This window comes from Halichoeres trimaculatus, unplaced genomic scaffold (genome assembly GCF_033239565.1).
Source record: "Halichoeres trimaculatus isolate MK-OKI-2021-1 unplaced genomic scaffold, fHalTri1.1 fHalTri1_scaffold_10, whole genome shotgun sequence".
NCBI classification, from domain to species: Eukaryota; Metazoa; Chordata; class Actinopteri; order Labriformes; family Labridae; genus Halichoeres; species Halichoeres trimaculatus.
The window spans coordinates 4466275-4482629 of NW_027437187.1; the positions used below are offsets into that span (position 1 = coordinate 4466275).

Here is a 16355-nt window from a genome sequence, read left to right on the forward strand (position 1 = left end):
TGTGTCGAATGCCAAGGTCAGCTCAGCTCTCTCGTCGGATCTCCAGGAATTGTGTTTGAATGCTAACATGCAAACACCCACAAAGCTGTGAGAAGCCTCTGTGTCCACAGTGTATAGGAGAGTGTCATGTATGTGTCTCATGATGGCACACATGAGAGCACATTTACTCCACGCACATGCTCCACACGCTGTGTAGAGATCAGAACGGGGTAAAGGGCCACAGATGGTAAATATAGCTCTGAGCAAGTGAGTGATCACATCTCCAGCCAAATGACAGTCTGTTTATAGCTATAGGAACATTACTAACTCTGCTCGATGCTGCGTGATGACCAGAAACTAGCATCTATCTCCTGAGGGGGACTCACTGTGGAAATGTTTAGCAGAATAAATGCTGACAGCCGCTCTGTTTTTCCACGTCCAGTGTTTAGAGTTGGCTGTCCAGTTGGCTATCTGCAATCCCCCCAGGAACAGGAAGGAGGGAAGTTCATAATGATGCTGCATAATTATATTTGTCTTGTTACACGGTGCGTCAATGGAGCTCTAATTAATTCTCCCGGCTAATGGGAGGAACAAACTGTCTTGTTTTGGCCCGCTGTGTCACTCTTTGGTTAATTCAGCTTTCATTCTGAACAGCGGTTGATGCGCGCTCCCTCTATTGATCACTGAGTTTTCTGTCTTCCTCTTGTTATCTCTGTGTCCTTATTATCCATCCTTCCTCTCCGTCTGACACATTTAAACCAACATAATGCTCACCTCCCATCAGCTCATACCTCCTGTTGTGCATGTCCTTCAAGCTACACACTCTGCTTTTCACTCCTGTCTGACCCCAGGTCTTTGACGTTACTCCTTTCATAGAAGCTGAAAACCCTCTGACCGATTCATCCTTACCTTTAGACCCACTACACTCAAGAACAAAAGTGGTGCTGATAGCAGGGACAAAGAAACTCAACGCGGCTATAATTTTGTGGAAACTTTTCAATGCAGCTCTTCACACACACGTCTCTGACAGTGTGTAGTCTTGTCTGTTAGATAAGAGTCGTGGTGAGAGGTAGCGTTTGGAACAGTTTCATTTTATGGATTACAACTCTGCTCATCATCTCCTTACACAGAACCATTTTTTTTTCATTAGACATTACTCTCTCTTCGGAAATAAAAAAAGTTGAAATGATTTACAGAAATAAAAGAATGTCGAGACCCGAAAGGAAAAGTGTTGCAATCTTTGTTTTTTTATTTTTTTCTAAATTGAATGTCCATTGCAGGGGACAGCTAACCTTGCAGAGAAGACAGACATGCCTGATCCAGTTTCTGAACTCCTGCAGGTCCATCTTGCTAGACTCCAATGACCAACGATTTCACTCGGCTAAATTCTAACCGGCCAATCAGGGAAGAGAGGCGGGAGCTGTGGGAGCAGACGTGACGTCAGCAGACTTTCGTACTTGTCAGCGTTCCTTTGATTCTTAAGTTAGATTTATAAAAATGGAAGCTGTCGTCTAACGCCTTCACAGCTGTTTCTCGTGATTCAGTAGTTGTTCATCTATTGTTTCTTAGAAGCATCGGCTCACACAAGCTATGTCATACCATGGTTTGATGTGGATTGGTCCGTGGTGAGTGTGTTAATCAGAACAGTTGTCCAATCACCAGCTGCTGATTTTTTTAAAGTCCCACCTCTGAAAACAAATTGGAAGAGCTGCTACCCAGATGGACTAGCGAAATATTTCCATAGCGAATATATGAAACTGTCCGTCTGGAGTGTCAGGTTAGGGGACAGCTGGACTTGTACTGAAAAATGTTTTTTTTCAGTCATACCTCCAGGTGTTTGTTATGATAAGCAAAACATGAATCATTTACCTCTGGAAAGTTTGATTGTAACCCTTGTGGATTGTTGACCCTTGCTTTCCCAGGTGTATATACAGAATAGAATAGAATAGAATAGAAATGAATTATTTATCCTGAGGGGTAATTCAGGAGTTGCAGTAGCAATCAAGAAATCAAAAGTAAGAAAGTGTATAGAAAGTGCAAAAAGCTCCATTGTTCATCATTGTCCAGTTCAGCCAGCCTCCACCTCCACAGGGTCCAGGACTGAGCTTCTTCAGCAGTCTGTTCAGTCTCTGTCTCCTGGATCCTGTCTGCTCACAGCAGGTGAAGTTCTTCTAATGTGGCATTGGTGTCTGATGTTAGCTCCATTAGCCATGTCTGTGAATAGCATGATGCTTCTCTGCCCTCTGGTATTCCCTCTGTTGCTGGGTTAGCACAGCTAGCTTGTCCGTCTTATAGAGGAGATAGATCTTACGTTCCCAATACTGATGGGTGGAAGGACAGGTCACTTCTTAGCTCACACCTGAGAACCAGCACGTTGTCCTCACCTCCTTCTCCTTACCTTGTTGGGAAACATCAGGCCTTGCACAATCTAGCATTGACATGCTACAGGCTGCTATGAGCTGATTTCACGTGTGAACAATGCAGCCATGGTTATATAGGGTATCTCCAGACCAGTGGAGGCTGCTGGTCAGTCAAAGAGGGGAAGCTCATTTTTTTCCAGCCTACATCATAAATTTGTTTATTTATATAAATGTAATTTCTACCCTCTGTTCTTTTTCAAGAAAATGATCTGTGACCCTGTCATATCAACCAGGTGTTTTTTCCAGGGATTTTACCAGTGTTCTCTCAATGGCCAGCAGAGCTAGATTGCTAGATTGCGGCCTTGGCCCATTGCGTTGCAGGTGTAAGACTTGAGACACTTAAAACAGGAGAAGCTCCTCTCTACAGAAGATGCTCCGATGGAGGGTTATACTTCAAGAGCGCTGACTGGCTCATTTCACTGTCAATCAAAAAGGGATTCGACCTCAGACAGATCATCCAATCATCATGCAGAAACCCAGCGTCCAGGCCAGCCCACTGCCTCTTAGACCCCGACTGTGTTTAAGCACTGAGACGCTGCAGGGATGAATGAGAAGTAGGTGGAGCCAGTTACATGCGATAGGAGCTGATTCTGAACAAAAGATGAAGGAATTCTAGCACATATTTGTCAATGAAATCTACACACAGCAGAACATATCACCACTTTTTTGGGGACATTTTAGGGGAAGCTGAGCTTCCCTTGCAGTCTTAGAACATTCGCCACTGCTACAGACAAACACAGGGGCTAAAGTAGTAAAAATATCACTTAAAGACAAAACCAGTTTGGTGTTCATGACCAACAAATAAGCCAAACAAAGTTGTGACCCACTGCAAATACAAAGATGACAAAGAGAGCTGGGCCAACAGGCAGCCACAACGGGGCGGCGCCCAGCAAATATGGTGTGATCAAATCTGGAAATAAAGACATTGAAAACTTTAAACTTATCTATGATTATGTATGCATTTATTTATGTATGTGTGTATGTTTGTATGTATGCATTTATATGTCTGTGTTTAGGTGTATTTATCATATCCATGTATGTGTGTATGTTTATCCGTCTAAGTGTGTGTGTGTGTATGTGTGTATTCATGTATCAAAGTGTATGTGTGTACATGTCTATGTGTGTGTTTTTGTATGTGTGTGTGCACCTATAGCATTGTGTTTCTACAAGGGAGAGACTCAAAAGCAGTGCACCTGACTCAGCATGTCAGCACAAGCTAATCGTGAAGTTATCTGAGACATACTTTGTTAGCAGAAAGCCAAGTTACATTGGTCTTCATCTCGCTTTGCTCCAAATACCCAAAAGCGAGATAAAGTTGAGCCAAGTTTCACCCTCAATTAGGAAAGGTCCATTTGTTTGGCGTTGGTTGCATTCTTCTTCCTCCGTGCTACGTCCTCTATTGTAGCTGCTTGGGATAGCGTCTCCACTCACTAGAGTCAACAGTTACTTGTGCACTGGACGCTCTGTGACTTGGTGAGGTTACCACTGCTACTCTCTGCCCAGAAACGTCTGAATACTACCAAAACATCACACATCACAAACAGGCTAAGGAAGGGTTGAGGCAGACACAGACACTGACACACGTGTATGTATGCCAAGAAGTGATGATTGAGCAGGATTATTCCTGAAGACTTTAATAATGTGATGTTTTGATGACAAAAGCAGGTCCTGGCAGATAAGATAAACTTTCTGTGCACGGTAAAAATCTCACTGAGGTTTAATCCTTAAATATTTAGCAACTGGGCACACGTGCCTTGTCAAATCCACAAGTCTCAAAAATTTTGAATTGGAAGTGTAACTGGTTGTCGGTACCCAAACGTAGTGTGAGGGAGATGAGAACTCAAAATGTTTACAACATAGTGATGGACAAAGCAACCGAGCCCCACACTATTATGACTGTGATTATATGAACGTAAGGTAGAAACAGACGGATGTGCTTGTCAGAGAATGTCTCTCTGTTTTTAACCTCTAATGTTTTTATTCATCCCGTTATTCCACTTGGCTCACAGTGAATTTTCCTTTTTTATCTGCTGTGTTCACACATCCTCCCACTCCCACTTCAAAAGACATTTTACACAGAGGCTGGTGAGAAAAGTGCAGGTAAAGCCAAGTTGAAACATTTAACTTACTGTGCTCACACATTCACAGGCAGCTCACCCTTAGTTACCAGGCAGTTTTTATGAGTTTGTGAATGCAGCTGGAGTGAGTCATATCTCCTCTGTTTTGACTTTAATTTTCCGGGAGGAAGGATGAATCTTGTGCACTCACTGCTCTGCCAATCAAACTCAGAAGACTCAAACATTGTCCTCTCACAGACATTGACTTTGGATGTCCCCCAGTCTGAACCTTCTCCAGTTTCTGTGAAAACATTTCAGCCCTTCTCAGAATTCAGAAAGATAAACCTTCAATAGATTTTTCAGCAACTGAAGACATATCAAACTACCTACATTGTCCTTGAGGAGAGCATGACATTGCAAAACAGGAATATGCTTTTGGCACTGGCAAAGGGCATTGTCCTTCAGTGAGCTCATGCAACAGTTCCGACTACACACAGAGAGAAACTTTAGCCACCATTCCTCACAGTAAAATGGAAATGAAGCAGCGGCTGTGCCCTCGTAAGTCATCCTGCAGAGAGAAAAGTGACCCCTCTTGTGCAAGATTGAGGCGCTAAATCAGCCTGCAGACACCTCCTGCTCCTCTCATCTTAAGGTGCTCGCAGAGAAGCATCACTCACACAGGAGAGCAAATGCAGCACTTTGATATTCTGTGTACCTTACTTTGGCCATGCTGCTCTTTGTTTCCAAGTGTTTTTTGTAAGTCTGTTCCAGTTTGATCTCAGTAGTGTACTTGACAGGGACGGCATTGAGAGATAAAGAAGATTGCATACTGAAACAAAAAGTACCTTTCCATTTGAAGCCCTTTGATTTACCAGGACACGCCGCCCGCACATCGTATTGTGGCGTTCTGCTGCACCAAGCAAGGTCACACTTTCACAGCTTTATTGTCATGATTGGAGCTCAGACCAGCTGGCCTGACCATGTCTCCAAAAAAAAAAAAAAGAAAAATCACAGAGACATCTTTAGTGTACTGCTGTGAAAGCTGCTGTAAGCAATCTCTGCCTGAGGTTGTCTTGTGGATGCTCTTCAAATTTTAATAACAACCCCGGGCTGTTTGGACACAAGTTTTTATACTGCTGTTTTATGGTTTGAATAAGCTTGTTTCTCAAGGACATTATAATTCATGGAGCTGGATGCAGGGGTAGTGAGTGAGTGAGGGTTTGCAGGAGGAGGCTCTCGGGTTGATTCATTTTAATGAACAAACTCAGGGAAGATAATTCAAACAATTCCAGTGACAGACAACTTTGTGTTTGTTTTTGCAGACTTTGCCGGTCCTCAGCCTGAAGTGGTGACAGATTCTCTTCATACTCTTCGCCCTCTTTGAAAGGTAAGACTTAAGATCAGCCCCTCTTCACCAGCTGTGACAATCTGTTTACACGACTCGAATGTCCACGGCGGCTAATTACCTTGTAGCATGAGACAGCACTCCTCAGCATCTCCTGTGTTTCTTCTGTTCATGTAGTCAGAGAGGCCCTTTAGCTTCAATTCAAATGCTTCTTTAATGTTAGCCCGGGTTGCTGTAAGGATTTCTCCCTCTGCAGGGTTAATTAAGACAGTAATGTAGGATGACAGATTATCTTGTCCGGACTACAGTAGACCTTTGTTGACGTGAGTCTGAGTCCATCTCTCTGGAAGTGTGAAGGGGCCACACAGCTAACCGCTCACATCTCCCCGCTGCACGCTACCTGTGCTTCAAAGAGAAGGCAGGCTCAAAGGGGCTAACTAAAATTAGCGGGGTAACAGATAACCTGCGCCTTGAGATCAAAGCGGGGCTGAACTGTCAGGCTCTTCAACGGCGCCTGTGGTGACAGAGCCACTAGAAGGAGGAATGCAGAGACACAGAGATGGGCAGGGAGAGAGTGAGGCTGCCATGCTATTCATGCAAGGGAATGAGTGTTCAGGAGGCCCCACGATGAGGTGTAAAGTTCCATGGCAGGAGATTATTCACGGGGCTGTTCAGTGAAGGGTCAAGGTTTTTTGTGTTGCACATGATGCTCTCGTTTTCTCTGTGTATTCAGAAACTGAAACATTGCTTTAAAGGCTTAACGCTGCAGTCAGCAGAGTGTTTGATCACTGTATTGTGTGCCATGGAAAGCTTTTTCTTTCAGTATCACTTCTCTGTGTTGTGTTTTGTAAGCCTGGATCTCTAGAAGATGTTTCAATAGCAGGTAGATGAAGTCAATGAAGTTTTCATCAATTGCAAGGGTCTGCAGCCGTGGCTCTTTGACTCCTTTGCAGTAGCTCATTGTAGCTTACAATAAAATCACACTAAATATTCATCACATCTAACAATAAAGCCTGCTGCTGCTTTACTTCACCTCCTACAACATTAACAGCCCAACGACTTTCCATGCACCTGTTGCTAACCTCAGGTTTCACAGCCCTGGGAAGAAAACTATAAATCTACAAAAAAACAATCATAAAAAAAATGACAAAATTCAATTCTGTGTGGTTGAATTCATGCCAAATGCCAATGTGCCAGCTTGGTATGTGGCAAGAGATAAAAAATCAACCAAAAATGATAAGTTGAGCTAAATGATATATATGTGTATATATAAATATGGTATTATAATAATCATTATGTAATGGTATGGTACTATTAAAAATTATGATATACATTATTAAAAAAATATATATATTTTTATTTCATAATGATTTTTTTTCTCCACCTTTTCTACAAACTGTTTGATTTTTTGTATTGTATTTTATCTTTTCGAAACAGTTTTAATTTCTGATTTTTATTTAATTTTGTAAATTTTTCAAATTTGTTTTTTCCAATTGTTTCATGAATTTTTCAAAAATTTTGAAATTTTTGCACATTTTTTCGAAATGTAAGCAAATTCTATTAGATTCCTTCTCTATTTTTTGCAAATTCTTGACATATCTTTTTCAATTTTAGTGAATATATTTAAAAAAATAAATACATAAATAAGTTACATGTATCATTTAAAAAAAAAAATAAATAAATAAATAAAACTTCTGTTGTAGATAATCATTCCCTAGATTTTAACTACATATTGAATTGTATTCACTGTACAGTTTTTATCATGAAGACAAAATCTGCAGGATGCTAGGAATACTCAGATGTCTCACTCAGGAAGAATTCTCAGCATACAACGGACTTAGCATACAGTCACCCATAATGTACCAAAATGCTAATGTTTTTTTTCTGTGTATGGTGGGTGGCGCTCAGTTTAAGGTGATTCACTATCACCTTCTGTAATCAGTATATCTACAATGCTGTGTTGCTAAGCAACAGTCTATCACATTGACAGTAAAGTGATGGGTAAGAAGTGACAGTAATTACTGTCTTTTCTAACCTTTAGAGAGGTGGTACTCATCTTACTGGGGCTGTTTTTATCTGTATAATTGATTAACGCAATCTACTTGTTAGCTTTTTCAATCCATACATGGATACTATGAAAGGGGTTTTGGGATTAGCTTTGCATCTACTTTACGAAACCAAAAATCCAGTGGAGAACGGATCAGCCTTAATAAAAACTTGATGCAAATGCAGTGTGCAGTACATATGGCATTCTTAAGTGGCATGTTGTAAGTGGTTAGTGGGAGTCTGCTACCTGAGTGGACTTATTTTTGTACTGTAATGCAATGTATGATGAAATTTGATGACAATCAGATACAATTTTTTTCCTCTTTTCACAACATCTATTTTCTCCTTCATCCTTCATCTGCATTACATGACCTCTTGCTAAATTGAGAAGCATAAATGTTTCTGGTTCATTCTGTGTTGCTGTAGAAACACAAATCGAAACCGCTCTGTAAGTGGACCTGCTCCTATGTAGATACAAGAAACTTAATGGGTTCATAAAAAAAACAAAAAAACAAAAAAACAAACAAAAAAAAAAAAACATTTTCATGTTTGAGTGAATAAACATTAATTCAAACAGAGCTGTGATTCTTATATTCAGTTCCTACCTAGTTTGTTTTGCAGGAACCTGCTTGTTACGCCCACTCTGAGGTGGCACCGTGTGGCTAACAACAATCCACATAATGACCCAACTCACAGTAAATCACCATAACAATGGTGATGGATTTATTTATATAGCATCTTCAAAAAACAGTGATTACAAAGTACTTCAACAGAAAAAAAACATGTATGAGAAAAGAAAGAGGTCTTGAAAAATGCAGAATAAAAAAAAAACAAATCAAAGGATTAAGAGGAATTTGAGCACAATAAGCAGTATACGGTGTGATGAACTCCAGGTAATCTTTTTAAATCCACCTGCAGAATGAAAGTGGGGAGATTCACAATACATTGCCATTCAACCATTACACTGCCTGAAATCATTTAAATTTCAAACACTATCCTTTAAAATGCTTCACTTTTTATACCAAGCATCCTTATTTTGTTTAATTTTAGCATACCATTATCACTCCACCTCTCTAATTTATTTTAGCACACCCTATCAGTATGTGGTTTTATGTTAATTCTCTAATTACAGCTGCTATCACTCAAATCTAATTTAAGCTAGCAGCAACTTTTGCATCACTCATTGTGACAGCACTTGTGTTAGTCTCTCATATTTAGCAAGCGCTGCTCACTTGTGAAAACACCTTTTTCCACACCTCTGTTTTAGTATGCTGCTCTTCTGTCACCTGTAGTTCTCTCAAACACTCTCAGTTTTTATCCTCAGCTTCTGTTTACCCCTCCCAGGTCTGCCATTCTCCACCTCTACACCACATGCCCTTGGACTTCCCCTTCTTTCCACCCTCTACACACCTGTTTGTAGTTTTAATCAGTGCCTCTACCCTCCCTGTCCACCTGCTCCCACTAACCTCATCAGTCTCAGTGCACATATAATGGACTATTTTCTTTAGCTGAGGTCAGACTGTAAGTTATAAGCACATCTGTTAACAAATGTGGCAGACACAAGGTTTTTGGGACCCGTTGGCTTTAGGATTGCCATGGTGAATGATAGATATAAGTTGTGATAAGCAGAAAGTGATTGAGTTGATTGTTTTTATTTTTTTATTGGCCGACTCACTTCTCACTTACTCACCTTAAAGATGCTGTGAGGAGGATCTTTTTAATTGGACTGAATCCTGGTTATGTCCTGCCAGTCATCTACCAATCAGAGCTAACATAACCTCACTCTCCATTTTATTGATAGACTCTCAAGTTTGAGCAGACCACTGCAGAATAACTGCTGACTATGGGTTGGAAGCAACATTAGCACAAACAGTTTAGCTCCTGTGTTAGCCTTTAGCTCGTGCTCTATCTCGCTCCTGTTTATCTTTCTTCTGCTCTTCTGTCCTTTTTCTGTCTGACAGTTAGGCTCCAGTGTCCACCATCACTACAAAATTAATCACAGAAATCGTTTTCAGCAGAGAAAAACACAGATCTCTCTTCTCTCTACTAAACTTCATCAGCCAGCGTGGTGTTGTCATAGAAACTTAGACGTACCGTAAATCAATCGACCCAATTGGGAAGCTAAGAAGTAGCATTTTGAAATAACCTGTAACCTGTAATATTGGTTCAGATAATCTCATTGTAAAGTGTGGATTACAATCAGGCATATATGTAGTAGGGAGGCTTTTTCAAGATCACTTAGAGACTCTCACAGCCCCTTTCAAGTAACTATTTAAAGGTGAAATAAAATAAAGTAAACAGAGTTTCATAAAGAAGACTCTACCAGATTTTTCAGTTAGTTATCCTGATCACTGCAGTCTGTGACATCTGCTTTTCCAGTTCCCAGTCTAGATCACCACTTCATTTTTTTCCCGTGTTCAGAATGTTGCATCATGAGGCATCGTCAGCTTTGTAGGTTTCTCTGTCCAGAACTCACAGTTAGGAAGTCTTTAACCTGTCAGAATCAGAATTCTTCTGATTCTGATTCTGACCCTGTCCTGCTTGTTCTTTTTCTCTCCTTGTCACTTCTTTTGTTTTTGTTGTTTTTTTTTTTTTCTCTTTTAAACAGCTTACAAGCTGAACAGCTTTTCGCAGATTAATCAATCTTTCTAAGGTCTTTGGTAGAATCACAACATGCTATAAAGCAATAACAGAATACAGCTGCAAGAGTGTTGGTCTAGCAACACTCGACTCCAGCACACCTGATTCAAATGATCAGCTCGTCATCAAGCTCTGCTGGAGCCTGATAACGACCCATTCATTTGAATCAGGTGTGCTGGAGTGGGGTAACATCTAAAACATGCAGGGCAGGGGGTCCCCAGGACCAGGGTTGGGTAACACTGGTCTAGCAGGTTAAAACATTTAAACAGGCACGATCTGCCTCTAACTGTCTGTATATGAACACTACCCTCCAATCTTCGATGCTAACCCTGTCGATAGCACTACAAAGAAAATAAAATGTCCTGCTTGTGGAATCACGTTTGTATTTTTAATACTTCCAGTGACTGAATTTGGAGTAATTTGACATATTACACATGAAACTAGCATTATTAATGCACATTGCATCATGTCCTGTGAAGCTCAGCATGTGTCCTTGAGGTTCAGAGCTAATCGTAAAGCTCTGACTCACCACTGTGAGTCATGTTCCTCCGTCATATGGCCATCTGTGGCAACACGCAGACTGATACACTGTTACATCTTCATTTATAAAGCGATTTGTGGCCTGCTACTACTCTATAGGTCTGTGTGTGTGTGTGTGTGTTTGTGTGTGTTTATCACACAGAACAGAGCTGAACAGTATTGATCACACTCCCAGGACCTTTTATATGCTCCCTGTCCCAAAAGCCAGATTAGAAATTGGGGAAAAAAAGCTTTTTGGGTTTTCTGTACCCTCGGCCTGGATCATAAAACTAAAGGAGCTGGTGTCATCAAATGTTTTTAAATCTAACTGTCTGTTTGGATAAGATGTAGATATGCCAACAGACATACAAACGTTTTGAGTTTGGATCCCTCAGAAGAACCAAACTGTCTCTGACTTGGCTCAGTTTATTTATTTTTTTTAATATATTTTTTATTTTTTAGCAAATTCAACTTTAAATTCAGATTTTTATGATTTTTTATTGCAGAAGAACATGTGGCTAATCTTGAGCATTGTAGCTAGTGATTTGTTTTCTCCTGCAGCCCAAACCAGATGTATTGTTTTTGGGATGCTGATTGTATCTATTAGAGTCAGGAATCAATGAGATTTCATTGACACCAGTGCCATTATTGATTCTACTCATCGATCCAATTATTGTTGGATCAGTTCCTGTGGAGTTTCCACATCCTGCATGCTTTATACTAATGGTAACATAGGACAAGTCTTGTACATCCCTTCCTTGACTGGTGTTTCAGTTTAAAGGGGGACCCTGTTCAGGAGTGACTTGCATCAAATGTGTCTTTGGGTTTGCAGTAGGGCTGCACGCTTATGGAAAAAATGAGAATCACAATAATTTTTAATAGAATTGAGATCATGATTCTGTGGCACTATGTTTTCACAAAATATTTATTGTACTGATGAACTTTAAAGAATCGAAAACGAATATTTAAATGGTCATACATGGGGATGGGTATTGATGAGATGCCCTCATCAATTTAGCTTATCTATCTGACTCTTTATCGATTCCCTCATCAGCCCCTCCTGTGGATTTTCTGTGTACAATAAGCAGCTTTACAGGTTTTCTGTGTCATTTTATTGAGTTTATAGGTAATTGAATAATAAATTGGCCAATTAATGTAGATATCTCTTGACATAATTGAATAAAAATAGGTATAAATCTTTGCACATGGGTCCCTGATCTCAGGTCTTAAAAAACACAAGTAAAAATTGCATGCATCTCCCTGAAACTCCTTCAGCTTTTCATTTAAAAGGTAATTTATGAGTATGTCCTGTCATTGTATTAAAATACAAACAAGGACTGTGTGTTTCAACCAGCAGCTGTCGTATCTGTCAACCAATGACACATTCAATAGACAACAGGGTCACACTTTTAACTGAAACACCGGGGGTGTAGAGAAAGAAAGACTTGGCACTCTTGGTATTTGATGTCGTGCGTCAACGAATGTTTCAGCATGATGTTTTTTTCAGCTGTTGCTTGAAATCACAGAGTGAGAGACGTTGCATTTAGCTTAAAATTAGCCACAGTTTGTCCACTGTGATTACTCCCTTGACTCTGTTTCTGTCAGTCATGCTGATTGCCTCGCACAATGCATGACGTCATTGTTTTGCAAGTCAGAAGAAATGATTGATTGTTTCCTTCTCAGTGGTAGGCACTGATAAGAAAATAGTTGAATGTGAAGTCAAATAGAAGTTATATCAATCAAACTTATTGGAACCTGTTCATTCTGGATCCTGTGTCCTGATTATCTATGACCGTCAGATGGATACAGGTTTGAGAGCTGAAATAAAAATCATATTGTTTATGACACATTTGTTTTTTGAAGTCAAACACTGATTTGTTTTTCTGTAATGCAATCTCTAGAGACGTACTGCATCTAAGCTCCACTAAGACTTCAGTGCTTTGTGGTTAATTTATTCCAGTTAATGTGTTTTCTCTATCAAGCGTATTTGTCCCACAAGGATCAATAAACTCTTAATGGAGCTATCTTGTTACTGATATCTTGTTTTAATTAAAACATAGCAGATCACAGATACTCAGAGCTGAACTTGAAACATCTTTCATGAAGGTAGACGACCTAACTGTTTAAGTCATGAGCTAGTGCTTGTTTTATGGTATATTTCTTAGCTTTAAGTAATAAATGTCAGGGTCGTTTGTATCATAATGAGAGGGTGCTTCTCCTTTATCCCTGTGCAAATCAAACCTATATCAGGGTTTCCTCCAGGATTTTTTTTTGAAACTGTAGGGGAGCCCCTCAGCCCCCCACCCCAAGAAAAAAAAGAAACCCAAAACATTAGAAAATTAACAACTTTTATGATTTTTTTTTTCAACATTAAAATAATTTAGCCTTATATAATGACAAAGTTTGACAAAGCATGCTGAGATCTATCTTTTAATTAAAACCCACTTGAAATGTATTAGACTGGTTGATGCATTACTACATTTTAACATTTAAACAATCATAGTTACTCATTGTTGTTAAAGCAGAGGGTGAAGTTAAAGAAGATAAATGGTGATTATTTGTGTGTATGCACATTCTGGCCACCCCTACTTATGTCACTTCCCTCATTGTGACCTCCCATTCTGAAAGTCTGGACAAGCCCCTGCACAGAGGCACCTATTGGTAACAGTGGTGTGAAAGCCAACACGCTTTCAGGTTTGTTCAAGAATGAAAGGAAAAGATAGACAAACTAAAACTTCTGTCTCAGAAAGAGCAGAAAGGTGACTTCTGTAGGAGCACCAGGAGGAGGAACGATCAGCCGGTGCATAATATGTGCAACTGGATTCACAGCACAGATCAGTACAACAGTCTCCACAAACTGATCAGGATGAAGTTTAAAGTAGATACAAACCACACAGACTGACAGGGGGAATTCTGCCCGAGCGGACTCTATATACCGATATAAACACTGCAATTCCGTATCGGGCCAGAATTTTGTGGTGCACGATTAAGAGACTTGAGAATTGTAAACTACAAAGACCTGCCCAAGCTCTGTCTCTTATTGGTTTTGACCACGATGTAATCCCACCATGAGTTTTAGGCTCCGTTTACACAACCTTTCATTTGAAAAAGCTAAAACGCAGTGAAAAAAAACTGCGTTTACATGGAAACACCAAGGGAATGAAAATGCTGTTGGAAGTATGCCAGGCCTGCAGGTGGTGCTGTAACTGCCTGTCCAGAAGCAGCTTTTGGTAGAGCTCCTCTGAAGTAGAGTTGAGTTGATCATCTGGTGTATTAGGAAATACTAAGTGCAAAAGTGGAGCAACAGATGCTCAATTTGTTGAAAGATAGTCAGCAGATACAGAAGATTGAGCAGCTCAAGCACAACACTGTAGTTTGTAATGATCGTAACAACGGTACTGTTGTCCTGTTATATGCGCTCGTGCCAAGTGGAGAGTGATGTCAGCATTTCATTGAAAACGCCAGCTTACTGTTTACACGGCAACGGTATCGGCAGCATTACAGAAAAATCCCACTCTAGAGGCCGTTTTCAAAAGTTTGCATTTTAGTTGAAGTGCTGTTTCCGTGTAGTGTGAGGCTGAAACGTAACCCTAAAACTGTTGTTGTGTAAACGAACCCTTAGTCAAGACAATTTTGGTCACATGTACAAGAGCCCTGAACATCTGGAAAAAAAGATTCCTAGTTCTGAAGGCATGGCGGCTTTTGTTTTGGCGTGGCGGTGCACCACGGTCATTTACATGTAGCTGAAACCCTGTATGTTGAATGACAAGGGACTTGGCATTGTTGACATCAGTCCTCTGACCAAGTCCTGCATGGCCTTTATTGTTTTTGTTGACTGTTTTTTACATTGCAGAGGCCTACAGCACAAAGCGCAGTCAACTTATCCGCGGTAACTCACATCTATCCAGGATTGAGTAACTGTAACAATGGCAATCAGGATAACCGATAGCACGACGCAAGTTATCAACACGGTAACTCAACCCAGGATTGTTTCATCAAGAGCCGTGATTGGCACGTAAAAGAGGAGGGCTCAGAGGCAGCTGACCAATCACAATCATAAGCGACTAAGAAAGCTCCGTACTTCACCGCTGAAGAGCAGCGGCTGCTAATGCAGCAATACAAGGAGGAGAGAAGCAATAACTCAGTAAGGGGGAACACGGCAGCAGCGGCCAACCGCAGGCAAAATGCATGGCAACGCATAGTGGACTGTGTAAATGCCTAAGTTACTCATCAGTGGCTCAGTATGATAGTGATCACACTTCTAAATCTCATACAATAATAAATGCTACTGTGCAAATGACTTGTGTCCAATTATCATGTCATTCTGGAGTCAGAAGAACATGGGAGCAGATAAAAAAAACAAAAACAAGAACATCATCACGTCTGATAAGTCTGTTTCAAGCAGTGGTGATTGCTCTAAGACTACAAGGGAAGCTCAGCTTCCCCTAAAATGTTCCCAAAAAAGTGGTGATATGTTCTGCTGTGTGTACATTTCATTGATAAAATTTGCGCTAGGATTCCTTCATCTTTTGTTCAGAATCAGCTCCTATCACAGGTAACTGGCTCCACCTCCTTCTCATTCATCCTGGGAACGCTATGAATTCGTTCCTAAGTTGCGTGAGGGCAGCAGCCGCTTGATGCACAACACGGGATGACGTAAACTTGCTCAGCCGCTCCTCATCCCCGACAGAGTACATGTAGCTGCCCGTGGCAAAGAATCACAGGGCGATGCACAATGTCTGTGGGACAGTCAGTGCACCGCTGCTGCGGGTTGCACGGGCAATGTACGGCTCTAATATTTCACAGAGGTAGAGTAGTCCGGGCCATCAGAACCTATACCTCTCATACCGGGAATCGTCGCTTTGATCGAGTGGATCTGATCGATCTTTAAACACCCTTTCTCTTTGTAAAGCTCTTCTTACAACTTGTACGCCTCTGTCCACCAGGTTTGGGAGACAAGGGCAGGCCATTGTTTCTGAGATCCGATTGGCCAGTGGGAGGGGCTTTTTGTAGGATCAGATTCAACCTCCAACTTATCCTGCTCCAGAGCAGGATAGCCGTTCAGAGTAGGTCACCATGGTGATCTACTCTGATAAAAAAGGAACCAGCTTCGTGCTATTGCTACTCAAGAGTTAACCCTGAAGTTATCTCGCTAAGACACTAATCCTGCTTCATGATATAGGCCTCTGGTCCATAGAGAAGTGGAGAAGTGAAGAAATAGGTCACAGAGACTGAGTCCATATCATGATGCCTGTAACGTGCTGTGCCCTGCCTGTCTTTTTCTCACTGGAAGTTTCTAGAGAGTTTCTATGCAGCAGAAAAAGATGCAAGTGTGTGAGAGAGATTCTG

At 40.8% G+C, this 16355-nt stretch overlaps 1 protein-coding gene across 1 annotated transcript in view; it reads left to right on the forward strand.

The window, feature by feature from the left end:
* tspan9a (tetraspanin 9a) overlaps positions 1-16355 on the forward strand; it is a 351198-nt gene that overhangs the window by 72044 nt on the left and 262799 nt on the right. Inside the window, exon 2 of the mRNA XM_074677479.1 lies at positions 5779-5843. The gene's annotated coding sequence lies outside the window, so the exon portion shown is untranslated. The remainder of the gene's footprint in view (positions 1-5778; positions 5844-16355) is intronic.